Genomic DNA, 19,695 nt, shown 5'->3' with positions numbered 1-19,695 from the left:
CATATTACTTTTTACTTTACACTTTTAACAATAACTATCAACCTCCTACAGGTCCAACTCTACATTTCAATTTCTGATAAATAAGCTATTCATTTAGATATGTTTGCATAAATGGACATAATAATTATTTTGGTTCATTTTTGAATTGGGGAACATTCTTGTTTTTAATCCTCTTATGTTCTAAGAATTAAATATGGTGACTTCACTAGAAAAATATTATTACTGAATATTTAGTGTAACAGATATCTTGTATTAACAAAGAATATTTTATTTTAGCCAAAGCAAAAATAAAAAAGATATGTTTGTTTGTTTATATTTATTTATTTATTTTAAACAAATTCTTAGTATGTTGCCCATATTGGTTCTTAGGTTCAAGTGACCTTTTCACCTTGGTCTCTCATATAATGGTATGACGGGCTGTGACACTGTGGTTGCTTTATTTATATATTTTTAGTCACTTACACTTATTTTTCCTTTAGTGAGACAAGTGATAATTGCCTTTTGAAACACATGCCTAGAAATGTGTATTTCAACTATATCTATGTATAATCTCAATTTTTCTTATTAAGTAACAAGTTCTTAAAATTAAATCATACTTTGAAGATATGTATCAAATTACATAATAAATCTTAATACAGAAATACATGACATAATACCATAATAATATTAAACTTTCCAGAGATTATACATTTTAATTTTTATGCAATTTGAAAAAATTGAAATTATGTGGTATTATCTTAAAAACATAAATTATGAACAGAGCTAAATCATCACAAAAATATTTATTCAGAAAGCTAATGTAGATGTCAACATTAATTGTTACCTTATTGTCTTAGTTACTGTTCTATTACCGACTAATGTAACTCTGACAATAGAAAGCTTAGTTTCAGAGGGTTGGTTTATGATCATCATAGTGGGAAGCAGACAGGCATGGCTCTGCAGGAGTAGCTGAGACCTTTGCATCCTGATCCACAAGAAACAGGTGTAGAAAGACATTGGAACTACTGTGGGCTTTAAAAACCGCAAAGTCCATCCCCAGTGTCATACCTTGTCCAACGAAGCCATATCTCCTAATTCTTCTTAAGCAGGTCCATTTACTGAGGACCCAGGATTCTAACATATGAATGTCTGGGGGTTACTCTCGCTCAAACAGCTACACTTCTTAAAATTGCCACATATTTTGGAAGCTAAAATGATGGTAATCTCTGAAGTATAAGCTCTGGTGTCCTTTAGCTGTCTTTGATGAGCAAACTCTTCTGCAAATGATTTGAATTTCTATCATAGTACATACAACAAGGGAAAATATTTATCACGTTTAATCTCAGCACTTGGGAGGCAGAGGTAGGCAAATCTCTGTGAGTTCAAGGTCAGCCTGATCTACAGAGGGATTTCCTGGACGGCCAGGGCTGCAAAGAGAAACCCTGTCTGGTAAAACCAAGAAAAAAATTCACAGTCCATTTTCTACTGTCTTCATATAGCCTTTAATATAATTTAAATATACTGATATTAGTGCAAAGTAATATCTATACATCACTTCAGGACTAAAACACTTATTATGAAAAAAAACCTCTAAATAAAACTTTTAAACTATCTAATTTTATTCTGTGTCACTTACAACTAAGAAATGACAATATAGTTTCAGGTTTCCGTATTTGTCTTAGTATTTTTTCATAAAGACTTTCAATTTCTAGCAATCAAGTGCATGTCCTAGTTGTATCTGAACAAGTTCGGTATTAAAATATCAACTTCTGACAAGAATTATAGAACATGTATCAAGTAGATCAAATGCATATTTTCATACATACTAATAACACTTAATTCATCATGCTTTCAAATAAAACACCATCAATTTCTACTTTCATTGTCATAAAAGTCAGTCAGATTGCATATAATGAATACATGCTAGATAAACACTATTAAATACTTGATATACTCATTGTGTTAATATATTGCCTAGCCTACCTTATCAGGAAATGAACTGAGCTGAGAAATATTTTATATATTAACTTGAAAACTTTTTAGCTTAGTTAATTAAATGTTGCCATGGAACTCTTTTCCTAGAAGAATATTTCAATGATCACAATGCAAATTAATGCCAAATTGGCTATGTATTTTATAGAAGCAAGGGGAAAGATGATGCACTGATTAAACTGACCAAGGTGAGCACAGTCATGCCACGGTCACCACTTCTCATCACACTTCAAATCCAAATAGAGAAAGAGGAAACAATTACAGATTCCATCTCTTGGCCAATTCTTCATTTATATCCTGTTTGTCTGCTGAAACATTATTTTCTTTCCCAATGGATTCTTTTTCTTTTCCCATGTTTGAAGATCTTACACATTTTCGTAAAATTGTCTAAATTTAGTAGTAAAGAAAGTGCATGTTTCAGTATTTTGCATATTCCAGAACCACATGATGAACAGTAAAATAAATAAATAATAAAAGCTGACAATTTAGAGTGGAGCTGTTCTCTAGAAAAGAAGGTATGTGGACTACAGGCAGAATGATTGGAGGAAATGGGCTGCCTAAGCGTTTTGGAGACAGAATGGATGCGTTTCCAGGCTCGTGTACTAGCTCTGGATTTTCAGACTTTAACGCTTGACTTCTTAGATTCCTGATGCTGCTTTTCTATGGTCCATTCCTCTCTTTTGTGTCCTACCTTTGCTTATTGTGTCCCATTGTTTTTGCTAATATGTGATTGATTTTATTATACAGTGAGAGGTTCATGACACAGACATTGCCTAAGTCTCAGAAAACATTCCCCTAGAAGTTTTGAGCATTGTAGAAGCTACTAATGACAAGGAAGTCTTTTGAAGGAAGTCTGAATTCAATTTGATTTTTGAGAGGGAGAGGTCTAGTCCATATAAACACAGGGTCTGTAACTGTATCTGCTTGTCAACCTCCAACCTTACCTAGGACAAGAACATTCTGCTTTAAAAAGACCCAACCTCTTTGGTAAACTGTTTCTACTGGGAGTTTTGTGTAGTATTTTCTTGAGCTGTTTTTTGAAACTAGAGGTACTTAAATCTTTAGTGTTTCCATCCTTAGGAAAAATATACGCCATATATCAGGCTCACTGTTTCAAAGAGATCTTCTTTCTAGTTATTTCACACTCATGAGCTAGGCTAAAAGAACTCATAAAGATCATAAAATAATTAAGAAGTTGAAGTTGGAGCTATCACATAGAAGGATAGTACACAGGAGTGCAGAAGCCCGCAAGACTGAGCAGAAATTATTTAGATGACAAGAAAGCATTTATTAATGCTCTTTCTGTTATTTAAGCATTTATGTATATAAATGTCTGTGATCAACTGTTCTGTTAGTTGTTTGTGGTTTATAGGGACAAATAAGGTGGTGGAATTCCTTTAAATCCATACAAATTAAACTATAGAGTTTAATTAGTGGATCCAGTTGGGTCTCGGGATAGCCATGATGATGGATTCAAGTGGCCAGATGACTTTCTCATTCCATCAGAAAGTTATATTAATTATATTCAATTAAAATCCCTTTTCCTGCCCAACAATATTATTGATCCTTCTTCCTTTTCCTGACTGTGAGTGGTGTTGATTTTGACTAGGGAATGTCTTGGATTTATTGAAGGGGAAGTTGATTTGGACACATATTTAACTTGAGTTTAAAGGACAGATTTATGTGGTGCAAAAGTTTTTTATATGTGACAAATTTACCATTAGGTTTCCAGTCTACGGATGAGTTTTAGAAATTCTTGGGCTTACAGTCTTGACAGAGAGTATTTGTGCTGAACTGTGGTGAGAATGTCTCCTACGGTGCTTGCGGAAGCTGGGAGAAGAGAGAAGAAGAAGTGAGTGGAACCGAAAACCAGCTGGACAAAAAGTCTTCCCAACTTCAAATATATAAAATACTTTCCTTATCCACACCTAGTCAAAACAGAAGTTCTCCCTGCAGTGCAAAGTATTACAGTTGCTCTGTGTGGTTTCGATGGAAATAATTCACAAATATTTCCTATAGGACTTGTTCATATGGCACAGATTTGAATCAGGCTAAAGATAGAAAATAATGCTTGCATGTGGTTTAATATGCTTTAAAGATTCCAGCTATTGATAATTTTTTTATAAAAAAAGTCTTGATTAAGTGCAAGAGGAACGATTGGACCATCTGCTTAGTCCCTAAATAGATAAAAAAAATACTATCAAATTGTTATGTATTGATTTTTATGAAGATTTATATGCAGTCCCCAAGTATAAGAAATTATTAAAGGAGAACAAAAAGGAGTTCATGAAAACCTTATGGTTTACTTTTGAAATTTTTGTGTCCACTTTAATTAGTTTCATTTATTTATTTGCTCATTTTTTTGGGGAAGGGTACTGTGGCATAGACTAAATGTCAGATAACAATCAGAGGGAGTCTGTTCTCTCTTTACAACTTATGTGTCCCAGAGATAGAATTCAGGTTATCAGGCTCAGCACCAAGCTTTTTCATGATTTGAGTCATCTGGTCAGACAAATGTATTTCCTTTTGAGAAGCTGAATAATGCCTGCCCCCAAACATATCTGAATTTCCATCAATGGACTGTGACTTTATTTGTTGAAAAGAAAGTTGCAATGTTATTACCCAAGGTTTTTGAGTAGATGGGAACATGCTACTGGATTATCTAGCATTGTTTTATCGAAATCTACTTTATCAAGGAAAGACTCAGAAGCCAGATGCTGGAGTGCAAGGCCTGGAGTGCAAGGCAGAGAAAGCACCCACTGACCCCTTGCTCTCCTGACTATGTCTCTGCAAATAATACTCTCTCTTCCTCCACCTCAAACAAACAAACAAGCAAGCAAAAAAACCTTCTCAAATAAGATGTCTGTCCCTTCTACTTCCTGTGTATCTATCTATTTATCCTCCTGACTCCTTCTTACTCTCTATGGCTTTTTTCTTCACATTCTGTCAACAAGTTGCTTGCTCTGCCACTTGACCTTTTATTGACTTTATTTAATACCGATTACATTACTGAAAAAGAAAACTTTTAGATTAAAGGTATGAACTAGAGCTGAGCCATACCACAACTAGAAACAGGTTTTTCCAGTAAAAAGCACAATCTTGGGGTTCACAGTATGAGTGAATATCCTGCAAAAATTCCCCTTGTTTGTTTAAATAATAAGGAAAGTTTTTTAACTCCAACACAGTAAAACTATTTTGAATAATGAGGCTATTTCTACCAAGCTTTCAACAATGTACAGCTTGTATTTGGCAGTCTTATAATTCAGAGTTTTGTAAAATATTCATAACAGTCTTACACAAACTTAGCAATTTGAATGTACTGAGAAGTTTGTAGTGTGAATCTGATCTTCGGGTAGTGTTTGTCAGCTTAGAGGTGATTCTAGCCAGGTAACAGGCAACAATCAACCCAAACATGTCAATGTTTGCACAAACCTATCAGGACAAGAGACATGGGTGCCTATGCTACTCTAGGACTCCAAGCTAAGATTTCTGGCTGGTCAACTGGAGCTGGGTGATATCCATTGGTCAAATTACTCTTTCTATAGTCAAATTACTTTTCTAAATATGTTTTGGAAAGAGAAAAGGTACAAGTTTTCAACTGAAAAAGATTCTTTGAAATTTTGAAGTTAAATATACCTTAGTCTGTGTGAATAAATAAACCTTTATTCCCCTCTTTATATATAAATATAGAACTCAAGTTTTGAGTGTATTTATTTTTAGACCATAAGGGACATTCATTTAAGTTTCAGTTGCCTTTTGGTTGCAAATTTTAACTTTAAATTATTATAAGTCTAATGTGCTTGCCTCTGCCTCTCAAGAGATGGGATTAAAGGTGTGTGCCTCCCAAGTGCTAAAGGTGTGAACCACTGGCTGGCTATGGATTTCTTATACTAGTTATTATCATAGGGTTTTCATGGCTTAATTTAGTTCTCCGTTTCACCTTATTTTTTAGTGTTAGGTGTAAACTTTCAACTTTTTTTAGTGCAAAATCTGTCATTTTTTTCTGATTCATTCTGAATTTGTTTCCTGGCAAATTTTAATATTCTAGTTTTAATTGAACATGATGCCAATGTATGCTCTATTTCATTATCTTCAGATGTTTTGTCTGTCTTGCCTGTGTGAGCTACATAAAATTTGATGACTTTGCAAAGTTTTGCTAGATTTTGCCATTTCCATGCATGTTTCTCATGACTGGGGATCTGTGCCATTTCTTGCCAGTTAGCGGTTTTCCATTTTGACGACCATATAGCTATACCACTGAACATGCACCATGAGTTGGAGAAGACAGAGATATTTCTTTTGCTTTTCTAGTTGTCTTATATCTAATTGTGCTGTGCTGAGTTTGTGGTTCCTTCCTTAGCATTGACCATTCCAGCTTCCGTTCTATAGGCTATCACTTCCATTTTTGGTTAGTTTTAGTTCCACCAGTAACTGGTGAGCCATCAGTAAACTATGCATTGACCAAATGTTGTGATCAACCTGTTGGTCTTCACATTCCAATAAGTGCCTCTTTTCCGGGGGGGGGGGGGGTGGGCTGAGCAATTTAAGGATGGGAATTATAGGGAACTGAACTGTTTTATCAGTGCGAGACAGCACAGACCTCTTTGATACAATGCCTAGTCACGAAGGAATTCAGATAGATACCAGATCCACTATAATACCTTTCCTTTCATGGCTAAGTCTGTGAAAATCTTTGTCTTTAAATTCATCATTGCAACAGGTGTTTATGACCATAGGGTGGTTGGCAGTGACTGAGTTCTCCATGCCTCTTAAAAGTTTGGATTAGTTTTTCGAAGAGAGAATATTTATTTTCTGTATGAAGAAAGTGCTTGCAATAGAAGCTGGTAGACAATTGTTGGTGGACTCCTTTTTAGTTTACAAAGAGTTTTCAGTGACCAATCTATGAATAAATATGACATTCATAATTAGGGATTCATCTGGTTCAATATTGATCGGGTTGCATGCACAGAGAAGAGCTTACTGGAAGTCGCAAAAGCTGTTCCTTGTTACCATCCCAATTGGAAATTAGTTGTCTTTCTAGTAACCCTTTTGAGGGTTTTTCTAGCAATGTGTGAATGTGGGATGTGACTACTCTCTTGTACAAACATACCAATTAGGGATTGTATCTAAATTTTGCCCCTGGGTAGTGGAATGAGAGACGTGTGTCACTATCACCTTGTTCACAGTAACTCAAGAATTTAGAAAACAGCTAACTTATAGAGATCAATCTGTCTCTGATAGGATTAAAAGCAAGGGTTTCCGTTACCCTATTTAAATATCTTATCTTAACTCTAAATCACTCTGACTCTTAGAGTTTTGGAAAACAAGTTTGATCTTTTGCAACCCTTTGAATTTGATTAAAACGCTTTAAATCTCTCAACTGTGTTTTTAATTGGAAACAATTAAAGTGTTTATTTTATTTAAGAAGAAAACTCAAAAGCTGCTGTCCAAATGGCTTGGGCCATTGAACAATTTAGAGTCTAAAACTCTAACATAGGATTCAGACACATGGTTAAGAAAGCCATCTTTAACTTCAAGCTACGAGTACAACTGAGCCTTAAGAAAATTATCATTCAAAAATATATCATTTTTTTCATGTCTGATCAAATGAAATGCATTTGTTAGCTTTTATAAGTCAGTTTGGAACGAATGACTAAACTCTCTGATGAACTTCCCTTCCCCTTATTCAGGAGGTCTTTCCTGTTCAAATCTAATCCTAATGGCATTCGCAACTTTTCTACTTTGGTGAAAACAAAGGCAAACCTCTTCCCCAACATAACACATATCCTGGTTTCTATTCTGAGGTCAAAACAACTTTAAATTATACAGGCTGATTTAATTCAACAGCTGTTTATACTATACAATGTCTCTCCACAGTTGCTGTTCCTCTATCATTAACATTTAAATATTTTGAAATTAATAAAGCACTGTGCAATCTATCTCTGCAAGTCTTTATAACACTTTTCAGTTTATTAAGCATATTTTAAAGTATGATTAGACTTTCATGTAACTTCTTTTCCTTTAGGATTGTGTGATATTTCCTGTAATATGCTTTATGTTCTAATATGCAAAAAACTATTTGATTTTACTAGAGACATATGCTGGAACATTATCAGATTTAATTTGTTCAGGTATCTCCATAATAGCCTTAACTTCTACTAAATGTGTAATTACAGAATCAGACTTTTCAGAACTTAAAACAGTTTCTCATTTAAATTCTGAATATATATTTATGGTACAGTACACATATTTAAATTTCCAAATCCTCAAAATGAAAAATATTTATTTGCAAAATTTCATTTCTTTGTATACTTTGTGTGTTACTTCCTACAGATCATGGAGTCTGGTTATACAAAGAACAAGTGGGAAATGTCCTTATAGTTTTCTTGGCTTGTTGCTAAATAAAAGAAAAAATGTTTCTTCAAATCTTTGCTGTTAACATTGTGTTTCTTATGAAATTCTCAAGCTTCTAGCACATTTCCTATTAATAGTTAATCAATTTCATCATTACCCTGTGTCAGAGGGCCTGGTAGACCCATATGGAATCTGATATGTGTTATGTACAATAGATGATTTCTATTTCTGGTTTCTTGTTGCAATTGAATAAATAGCAAAGTTAATTATGAATATGTTCAGCAGTTTTAATATGTAAAATAACTCTTTCTGCATATTGAAGGTCAGTAGCTATATTAGGAGATTCAGGAAAATATAATAATACCATAGGAGTGGCATAAAGCTCTGATTTTAGAACAGAACCATAAGGACTCTGAAGCATTTACTTATTTTTCCCTAAGTTATAACCCATATTTCCTAATTTATTTGCATCAGTATAGAATATAGGGGCCCCCAGGTATTGATGTCCCTTTTACTCTAATTAGTTCTTTTCATAAGCTGAATTTTATTTTTGAATATTTATTGTGAATCTCTCCAAAAATATCACTGTAAATTTTTTGCCAAATGTTCATTTTATTCCAACAATTGGGCAATTTCAGCAATAGCAAAGTATACCACAATTTCTTCTGGGTCTATTTCTAATAAGTCCCATTCTTTTTTTTTATAATCAATTCAGAATCCTTTTCAATACATGTCTTTATTTTTTCTGTTTGTGTGCTAAAAAGATCCATTCTAAGATATAATATTCTTTTAAAATATGAATTCCTGTGAGAAAAATTAGTAGAAGACAAAATAACTAAACTAAAATGAAGCTGTGGAACTAAGTAATTCACGTGTGCTTCCTGCCATTTCTTTGCTAGCCCAGCCAAATCTATCTCAGGCTCAGCTGATAATTTTTTTATACAGTTTAAGTCTTTATTACCTTCTAAGCTTTGAAATAAATTGCGTAGCTCCTAAGTAGTTAATCCAAGTGTGGACAATAGCCAGTTAATATTACCCAGCAATTTTTGAGAATCATTAATAGTTCGTGATTGATCTCTGCTGAATGTACTTCCTAAGGTCAAATTTTCTGTAAACCTATCTTATATCCTAAATCCTTTATTGAATCTCCTCTTTGAATTTTTTTTCAGAAGTAATTTGCAATCCCCAACAGATTCCCTTTACTTCATCAACATTTTGAAGTTATCCATATCTGAATCAGCCACTAAGATATCACCTATATAATGACAAGTTTTATATTGACAAAAACTGTTTAAAAATTATTTCTTATGGCAGTTGTACAAAATATTGATATAAGTGGATCCGTTTACATTTCTTTTGGATGTATTTTCCACTGACACCTTTTAACAAGTTAAGCACTACTTTAAGTATGCACTATTTTCTTTATCATGTAATTATAAAGGTCCAGTAATAAAGCTGTGTTTTAATTCAGTCACTCAAATATATCATCCTTTAGGTAATAAAGAAGGTGAGGGAATCTCAGACTGTAATGAGTCCATTGACTGAATGTCTTAATTATGGCTCTAAAATCTGTTAACATTCTCCATTTTCCAAATTTCTTTTTAATGAAAAATATATGACAATTCCAAGGACTGGTTGATTATTCCTTATAGTGAGCATTTAGTTGTTCCTGAACCAGCTGTTCCAGTGCCTGTAATTTTTCGGATATAAAGGGCCATTGTTCCTTTATATCATAGATTTGTCAGGTAATTATTTTAACGGTAGGACCGAAAGATAAACAACTGTGTGTCTTGCTTATGAACAACCCGAACAGTCTGTTACTGTTCTTGATAATACCTTTTAATATTTTTAGCAGAAGCATTCATTATTTTATGAGTTGTTCCTGAGATTGGAGCAATGTTAATCTGTGTTTTCTATTGCAGAAAGAAATCACATCCCCATAAATGTGTGTCTATATTAAACACATATGGCTGTTTTTCCATATCTGCCCTTTTGGTCCCAAACGCTTGATCCACTTTGTACTTTGTTTTACCTGGGATAAAGTTCCATTCCCTAGAAGATGGATATTTACCCGCTGAAGAGGCCAACCTTGATGCCAAGATTTTGGTGAAAATTATTTTTTTTCAGCAATTTTTTTATTTTTAATTAAAAATTTCCACCTCCTCTCATTTAGCTCCCCTCCCCCCCCACTTCCCCTCCACCTCTCTCTCCAGTCCAAAGAGCAGTCAGGGTTCCCTGCCCTATGGGAAGTCCAAGGTCTCCCATATTCCCCTCCAGCTACCCATATTGCCCTCAGTTTACTCAGGAAATCTCCTCTATTTCCCTTTCCTAAGAAAATTCATGTCTTTCTCTTTGGTTTCTCCTTGCTACTTAGTTTCTCTGGGGCTGTTAACTGCAGCCTGGTTATCCTATACTTACAGCTAATATCCACTTAGGAGTGAGTGGATATCATGCTTGTCTTCCTGGGTCTCAGTTACCTCACTCAGAGTGATTTCTTTTCTAGTTCTGTCCATTTGCCAGCAAATAACAAATTTCATGATGGCATTTTTTTTTTCTGCTAAGCTATCAGGAATCTTAAAGGTCCAGTCTCGAAGGCATTCTCTCAGGGTTCAAAAGAAAGAAGAAACAGTAAGTGAATGGGACTAAAATCTGAGGGTTTAGAAGTCACTCACAACCCATACTTTCTATCCATGTCTTTTTACTGTTCTCTCTGTCCCATCTATAATTTGTTAGCCCAAAGTCTCTATCTCAATCATAACTTTAATTCCAATTTTCCGCATATTCTTTCTCTTCCTCTTTTTTATTTTCCTACATCTTCTCATTTTTGCTTTTGCTTCTGCTCACACTTTCTATGCTCTTACTTAGCTATGTAGACCCACAAAACCTTGCAGGCATAGGTAACCAGGCAACCTGTATAAACAGATAAGGGAAGTTTATCATCCTTGGTCCATTAGTATTTTTGTCAAATGTTAGCAAGCTTCAACATTAGTAAGCTCTTAGCTTGATGCTTATCAGAGGCACCGGTGGAGATTTGTTTCTCTCTGGACTGTGGATAGATGGTTAATTATTTTTACTGAAAGTAAGACAAAAGCAGTAAATCTCCTGGACTAAAGTCATCAGTAGTCTGAGGTAAAGGTGAGGTGAGTCGTTAGTAATTTTTAAAATGTAAGGTTAGTTTTAGGGTATCACTTCTTTTATCTCTGAGTGAGGTAAAACCAAGACTTGCTTATTTTTTCTATCTATGTGAGCAGTTATGAATCAACAGTTTGGGGCATGTAGTAACTCTATGTCCTTGAATAGCTGGGGATGTCCCAAATGGAATGCTTTTGCCTGGACCCTAAATGCTGACCAAATGCCTGTCAATAAAGATAATTTTAAGAAGGCAGATCTCTATGTTTACATAGGAGAAAGGAGAAAAGACCTGGCAATGAGAAAATTTGAAGCATAGCTACAGAAATGTGATCAGTAAACCCCCAAAGCATAGGAAAGATAGTACTCAGTAAATGATCAGATAGCTCTGAAGTGAGATATTTGTAATTTGTAACAGAAGGGGAGTCATCTACAAAGAAAATCTAAAGCAAAAAAGTCACTTTATTCACCAGGCAATAATTACAATATGCCTTGCATCTTGCTTTAAACATCAAACAATACTCTTGACTCTGATGAGTTGACCATATGAAAAGACTAATTACTGTATAATGTTGTGTCTTGCAACATTATGTAAATGGACTACGTTTCATTTTCCATTCTTCAGTTGAGGGGCTTCCAGGTTGTTTCCAGGTTCTAGCTACCATGAATAATGCTGTTTTGAACATAGTTAAGCAAGTGTCCTTACGGTATGATTGAGAATCCATTGGTTACATGCCCAGATTTTTGTAGCTAGATCTTGAAGTAGATTGATTCCCAATTTTCAGAGAAACCATCACACCAATTTCCAAAGTGTTTGTACAGGTTTGTACACCCACTAGCAATGAATTGTTTCCCTTGTTCCTTTTACTCTCATTAATGACCTTAATTGCTCTTGAATGATTTTTTCCAATGATGACAGAAAATCATTGAATTAAATTTTATATTAGAGCCTGTGAGAGGTATTTCCCAATGATTAAGGGTTATCTGGCCTCTCTTTTTGTTTTGTTTTTTTAATCTACATTCATCAATCTTGTGCTGGTCTATGCCACACTTTTTTCATACTCCAGAAGACTTTGACCTTTTTGTAGATTACCTCTACAAAGACCTTGTTTCTAGGAGTGCATTGTCTTCAATTCCTTTCCAAATGACCTTGTTTGACACAATTAAAACATGTAACATTTTAATTTTTTGAAAAACTGTTAGAAATTCCTTCTCTTATCAGAGTAGCATCATAAACATGAGATCCATTATGGCCATATTTCTAAGCTGTTGTGGGAGTAACTTCCGCTGCCTCAACCAATAGCCGCTGAAATACGAGCCCACAGTGCAGCGGGGAGCGACTTCCGCTCCGTCAGCCAATAGCTGCTGAAATACCAGCCCACTGGGGTGTGGTATATTTCTCTTTTAAAAAGAGAAGCAGATCCGGATCAGGCTCTCTTGGTTCCAGCTCTTGGTTCCGGTGCTTGCTCCCGGCTCCTGCTCCCGGCTCCTGCTCCCGGCTCCTGCTCCCGGCTCCTGCTCCAGCGACTAGGCTCCCTTCCTGACGGTTTATGGTGTATGTAAGTTTTACCCCCCAAAATAATTAACCCCTTAAAACATAACTGGTGTGGGATTGATTCGCTGATAATTGGCGCCCAACGTGGGGCGCCATTTGTAGCATGAGGGCCGGCTTGTTGGGGTTTCCGTCCCGCCCGGTACCCCAACAGCCGGCAAATCCCAAAGAGAAATTACACACAGGACTCCATAAGGTTATAAACTGATTGGCTCATTAGGTCAGGCTCCTTATTAGTCCTTGTAACTTACATTAATCCATTATCATTATCTATGTTAGCACATGGCTCCGTACCTTTCTCAACTGGGCAAGTTACATGTTGCCTCTTCAGTGGTCTGTGCAGGAGTGGCAAGAGAGCTTCCTGTGTCCCAGAAAACTCCCAGTCTCTTTGCTCCACCCCTACTTCCTGTCTGGCTTTCCAGCCTATACTGCCTGCCTGGCCAATCAGTGTTTTACTAAAATATGATTGACAGAATACAGACAATTCTCCCACACCACTAAGCCATTCATATACTGGTGCTAACTTGCTTTTAAAAGCCTAATCAGGATTTTACATTATAAATTAACAATTCAAAATAAAAAAGATTAATATTTCTCCTACTTCTGAATCTGCTACTACTCTATTTACAACTGAAGTCAGTCTTTGTGAAAAGTCAGTGAAAGTTTTTTTTGGGCCTTGCATACTTTTTACTGTTTGACTCAAGTCTCTTTCCTGATTTTTCAACCCTGTCCAAAGCCTTAAAGTTGCTAAAGTACATAGTTCCAAGAAGCAATCATCAAACTCAAGCTACCTTTGGAAGTGACCATATTGACTTCTGTCTCTGACTTGGGGTATATTAACTCCCCTACCCCTATTTCATTTTTCTATAACCCTAGCTTCCTCTTGCCACCATTTTTGTCAGTGTAACAGGGTACCACCTCCCACTATTGCTATTTCCAGAACTTTCCAGTCTCGTGGGATAATTCTGTTCTCAGCTGCCCTTGAATTTTAACATATGCTTTATTTAGGATGAACACATAGTATATGAAATGAGTGTTTCCTTAAATCTCTTCAAATATAATATTAATAAAGGATTCCATTTAACTACTTGATAACCTTGGAGGTGGCTACCATCTCCTGGTAGATTTTGCACAGTAACCATATAAACTAATGTTGGTTTTCTAACAATCTTGGACTATCCCTCTTCTGTTTTATCATGCATGGTACATTCTTGTCTAAATTCCTCTGTCTGTATCTGTTTTTATTATTTTCATTTATAAGTACTGCTATGTCTTGTATCTTATCAATTCACTTTCATAATTGACACAATTATCAAGCCATTCATATTTGGCACAATAACCATTATGGCTATTAAGGATAAAAATGTGAATTACCAGAAAGATGGTAATATTTATTGGTAGTATATCAATATTAGTTAAGCCATATATCTTTTAATATTCTGCTTCTATTCGTGGGAAAGAGTTTAGCTTTTAATATTACTTAATGCTTTCCTTGAGGACTTCTCAGGTGTCTTACTAAATCTGATGGTCCCTCAGCTTGTCTGCACTTGGAATGATTTCTCTCTGTATGTGATTGTGCCCCACATTGGATGCAAAATGCTGTTTTGTCTAAATCTCAATAGTTTGGTTTTACCAAAAAGTGTCTGAAGCCAAATGCACGACAACAACCTGGAGCACTGGACTGAGCTCCCAAGGTTCAGATGAAGAACAGAAGGAGGGAGAACATGAGCAAAGAAGTCAGGACCACAAGGGGTGCGTCCACCCACTAAAATGGTGGGACTGATCTAATGGGAACTCACCAAGGCCAGCTGTACTGGGACTGAACGAGCGTGTGATCAAACCAGACTCTCTGAATGTGGCTGACAATGAGGGCTAACTGAGAAGCCAATGATAATGGAACTAGGTTTTGATTCTACTGCATGTACTGGCTTTGTGGGAGCCTAGTCTGTTTGGATGTTCATCTTTCTATACCTGGATGGAGGGGGGAGGGCCTTGGACTTCCCACTGAACAGAGTACACTGACTTCTCTTAGGACTGGAGAGGGAAGGGGGAGGGGAGGGGGAGGAAAATGGGAGAAGTGAAAATTTTTAATAAATAATAAAAAAAAACCTGGAGGACAATAACTGGGTGGAAGTTGTAGTGATAATTAGCATCTTGAACTCTAATTCCTGAGTTAAAAATCATCTAAGACATAAGGAAAGTTACACCTGTACTCAGAGATACCTGTGTTAGTCAGGATTCTCTAGAGTAACAGAACTTATAGAATGAATATATATAGTTTATTGGAATGACTTACAGACTATACTCCAGCCTATGAATGGTGTCTAAGATTCTAGTAACTGCTCAGTCTATCAGGATGGATGACTCAGTAGTTTCTTCAGTATGTGTCAGGATTCCAAATAAGTAGCTCTCATGCCAATGAAGAATGCAGACTTGCCAGCAAGAGCAAAAACAAGCAGACTAAAAGTGTGTTCTTCTTCCATGTCCTTTCTAACACAGTCTTTAAACAGAAGGCATGGTACAGATAAGAGGTAAGTCTTCCCACTTCAGAAGATATGGTTAAAGATGTGACTTCTCATTTTAAAAGATTTCAATCAGAAGTCAATCTACCCTCTTCAAATTAAGCAAAATCCATCACAAGTGTGCCCCTCTATTTTGGAATTTATTTAATTCCAGATATAGCCAAATTGACAACGAAGTATAGCCATTGTAACACATGACCCTTCACAACTACACAGACATCCTTGTTTGATTGTTTACCAAGGGAAGATACTGACTTTAACAAAAAGCACAGTACAACTTCATCTGCTGCCCTCTCTCAATCTGACTCTTATTCTCTCTCTCTCTCTCTCTCTCTCTCTCTCTCTCCCTCTCTCTCTACCTCTCTCTCTGTCTGTGTCCCTCTCTTTCTTTTTCTGTAGTATTTCTGTGGGAGCCTACATGGAAAAATAAAGTGAGACACCTCAGAAGAGTTCTGCACACTAGTGTGGTTTTCACTGATAACTGCTTATATCAATTCTACCAAACAATTGGCACTTCTTTATATTAACAAACAAATAAAATAAAATGTAGCTTACATTACTGGGGAATGATGTTTCTGAAATTAGATCTTAATTTCTATACTATTGGAACTATTTCGATACAAAAGCTTGAATAAGCTCCAATATGACTGTCAGCCTTAGCACATAGTAACAGAATGAGTTTTGAAATTTTTATTGATAATTATTGTACATAGAAGCATTTATATAAGTTTTACATCCTCAAATATGTATTAAACATAACTCTTCCTCTTACATGAAGTTCAAATGATATATTTGCTAAATCTTATTCTGTCTTGTTTTTTAATGCTTGAAATAATATGAGAATACTATTATTTTTGAAATGTTATAGTTTCTAAGGCATTTACAGAGATGTGGGTATGGTTTCTTTTGTAAAAAGGAAAATAATTTAAAGAGATAAAGGATCATCTTAGTTAAACATCTTAGGAAGTTGTCAACATGTCATCATAAAATAGTAAAATCTACGTGTGGTGATACATGCCTGTAAATCCAGGACTTGGAAACGTGAAGCAGGAGGATGTGAAATCTGAGGCCAGCCCTGTGTTCACATGAAACTTTATCTTAAAAAGCTAAATGTGTCAAGTATCTGTACATTAAATACAGATATATTAATTTATTTAAGGAGAAGAGTATGCTACACACCTGTAGTCTCCATTGATGTGGAAGTTGAGAGTTAAGGTGGGGGCATTACTTGAATTTTGAAGTTAGGAAAAGCCTGAAAGACTTAGTAAGACCCCATTCCCTCCTTCTCCTCTTCCATGTGTGTGTGTGTGTGTGTGTGTGTGTGTGTATTTGTGCACATATGTGTGTAAAATATTCTCTTAAAAATTGATATAACTTAAATATTGTTAATGAATTCTAAATAAAAATAAATGGAAACTATAAAATAATGACATCAAAGTACAGCATCCTTGCAAGTTAGGTATTATTTAGTAGCAACACTTAGGCATTCATAATATCGCTGATATTCATTAACAACGACCTGAGACAGGGTATACTTGCTCTGATTTTCTGTTCTGTACCCACACAAACTGCAAACCCAACCAGTAGTAGCACATGTACACTAAGTAATACGATGAAATGGATAAAATGACAATTCAATTACGATATAAACGTTTTAAAGTTTGTAAATGTTTGTCTTTCTGTCCATTGTACACATTTCAAGTCTCTAAAATTGTAATATCCAAAAATCCCTTTATCAGTATAGTTATTTTAGTGGCCGGTTAAACTTAATACTGTTTTAAACAGGTCATAAAATGCTCCTATAGAAGAAAAAAGATATAAATTGGGATATGGTAATATAAGAACTGATATTTTTCAAAATTCTCTTATGAGAATGAAAAGGCCAATCATGTCCGAAAGTGGGTAGTATATAAAATTGACCAATTGTATCCATCTAGATTAAACACAGGATAAAAACACCAAGGAGAAGTAAACTGACTGTCATTAAACTTATCTTGATCAGATTTTTTGTAAAAGAAACTAAATCATTTTGTCCCCCTTTTTTTCCCAATGTACCAAAATGGTAGAAAGCACTTCCTGAATGTCTATTTTTATTCCACTTGTGGATTCTTGGCAAAGTTTACCATCTCTGCTATGAAGTCACCCTCTCGCTACTACTTGATTGGGTGTTAAAGGCTTGTGTAATGATTAATTAACTCCAAGACACTTGTGTTTCTATTGCACCATGGACCATGTATTTTCTTATCAAGTAGTTATTCTATAGCACTGGATTCATTGCTGGGTTGGCCTTTTGACAGTTTTCAATAGCCTGCTGTCATGCTTATCACCTTAACCACTATAAAGATAGCCATCAGGAAAGAGGTTCCCAAGTAAATATTATCTTGATTTCTTCATGTCCTCTTTTCTGAAGTATGTCTTATATTATAAAGTAAGGACTCATCATCAAGTTCTGACTCAAAGCTAATAACAATAACCTATATGATCTATGGAGTCTCAAGATGTCTCTGACCAACAACAGATGTGGAGGTGCCACAACCCCAACTTTGAAGATTTTATTTGAAAGATGAAGACGCTTGGTGGAGCATTCTCCCTCCGCCCAATGTGGTACAACCACAATTAAACAATTTTAGATGTGTATTTTTATACAAAGATAACAAATTATTTTATGTCCACATGGCTTTCTCTAACACCTATATTGTTATTTTTCTCACTTCTGTTCTATGCTCCCATTTCTCCCATCAGAAATCTGCTGCTAAATAGTGTCTTCTGTACTTGACAGGATTGTCATCTCAATGATTTTTCTTTCCTTTTTTTGTAATGATCTGACTTTATCTTACATTAGGTAGGGGGGCACAAAGAAATTCTCTTTAATAAAGTTGACATTTAGCTTCACTCAGAACATTTCAATAATGCACATTAAAAAAATATTCACCTTACAAATTGTTCTGCAATCCAAATATACAACAGCTTGGAAAACAGCATTCAGAAAGCAAAAGCCAATGTGAAAAGATAGATTAATACAACTACAACAATACAGTTTGAAATGGCTCAGATTTTACAGCTTTCTTACTGCATCGTCTATGTTAGAAATCTGTTCCTTCAGCTGACTCCATTGTTCCATGTTTAAAGAAATACCTTTTCTCCCTGGTTTCATTCCACCTTCTGAGTCCACTCAATGTTCTCTAATATCAATTAGAATTTTTCCTTTAAAGTCCCGAACGCTGACTTATCTCATCTTCCCAATCTGAAACATGTTATCATCTCTGCTGTTGCTATTCTGCTTGGAAGATGCCAACTCTCTAGACGTTTCACCAGGCTTTGCTTCTTCACAGGCTTTTCTAGAACCACTCCCCTTTTCCTCTTTAACTTCTTTTCAACCTCGCTGTCAAAATCACTGTCTGAAGAGCTTGAAGAAACGAGTTCCTTTGATTTAGGCATTGCTCTGCTCCTGCCGTCCAACAGCCTCCAGCTCACTACCTCGCTCGCTCGGGACTGCATAGCTATGTCTGCACATGATCAAAACAGTCAATATTCTTACATGGGTGAGCAAAGAATTCACAATACCCCTCTTTTAGCTGAGGCTCCTGAAGGTTCACAGTAACTGGTGGCAGGAAATTCAATTTTCTGCGGGAAAATGTTCATTAATATGTTGTTAACCCTCTACTGGTCAACTCTAAATACATGTGCCTATAGAAAACAGAAGATAACATATTCTTGTAAAATACAATAAATCATGACGTCGTGCAGAGGAGCAGATGATATGTTTATGGTAACCCTGGAAGGAGTTCAAGGGGAGAAGTGAGGGATGAATATGATCAAAATATATTTTTCTCATGAGTGAAATTATCAATGAACAAAAAATTATATTCCATAGTAAACCCCCCAAACTATTATAACACACTCCCATACCCCTCACACAAATCAAAATCATTAATAAACTTAGAAAACAGTAGTCAATTTGTATTTAGTCAGTAAGGAACTGCAATATGAAATCAATAAAGAGCCTGCCATAGTGTCCACTGCCTGTAAACGCAGGATTCCAGAGGTTCAGGCAAGCAGGTCAAGACTTAAATCTCAACATACATTATTATCTAAAACAAGCTAACAGAGAGCCAAGCACAGAAGAAACAAGACAAAACAACAGCAATTCCCGGTGTAGGCTCTAAA

At 35.5% G+C, this 19,695-nt stretch overlaps 1 pseudogene; it reads right to left on the bottom strand.

Annotated features, from left to right (window-relative positions):
* Window positions 1-18,580: 18,580 nt before the first annotated feature.
* On the bottom strand, window positions 18,581-18,966 carry LOC125405483 (activated RNA polymerase II transcriptional coactivator p15 pseudogene; annotated as a pseudogene).
* Window positions 18,967-19,695: the final 729 nt, after the last annotated feature.

This window comes from Myodes glareolus, chromosome 1 (assembly GCF_982192425.1).
Source record: "Myodes glareolus chromosome 1, mMyoGla1.1, whole genome shotgun sequence".
NCBI lineage: Eukaryota > Metazoa > Chordata > Mammalia > Rodentia > Cricetidae > Myodes > Myodes glareolus.
This window is presented reverse-complemented; position numbering and strand designations above follow the sequence as displayed.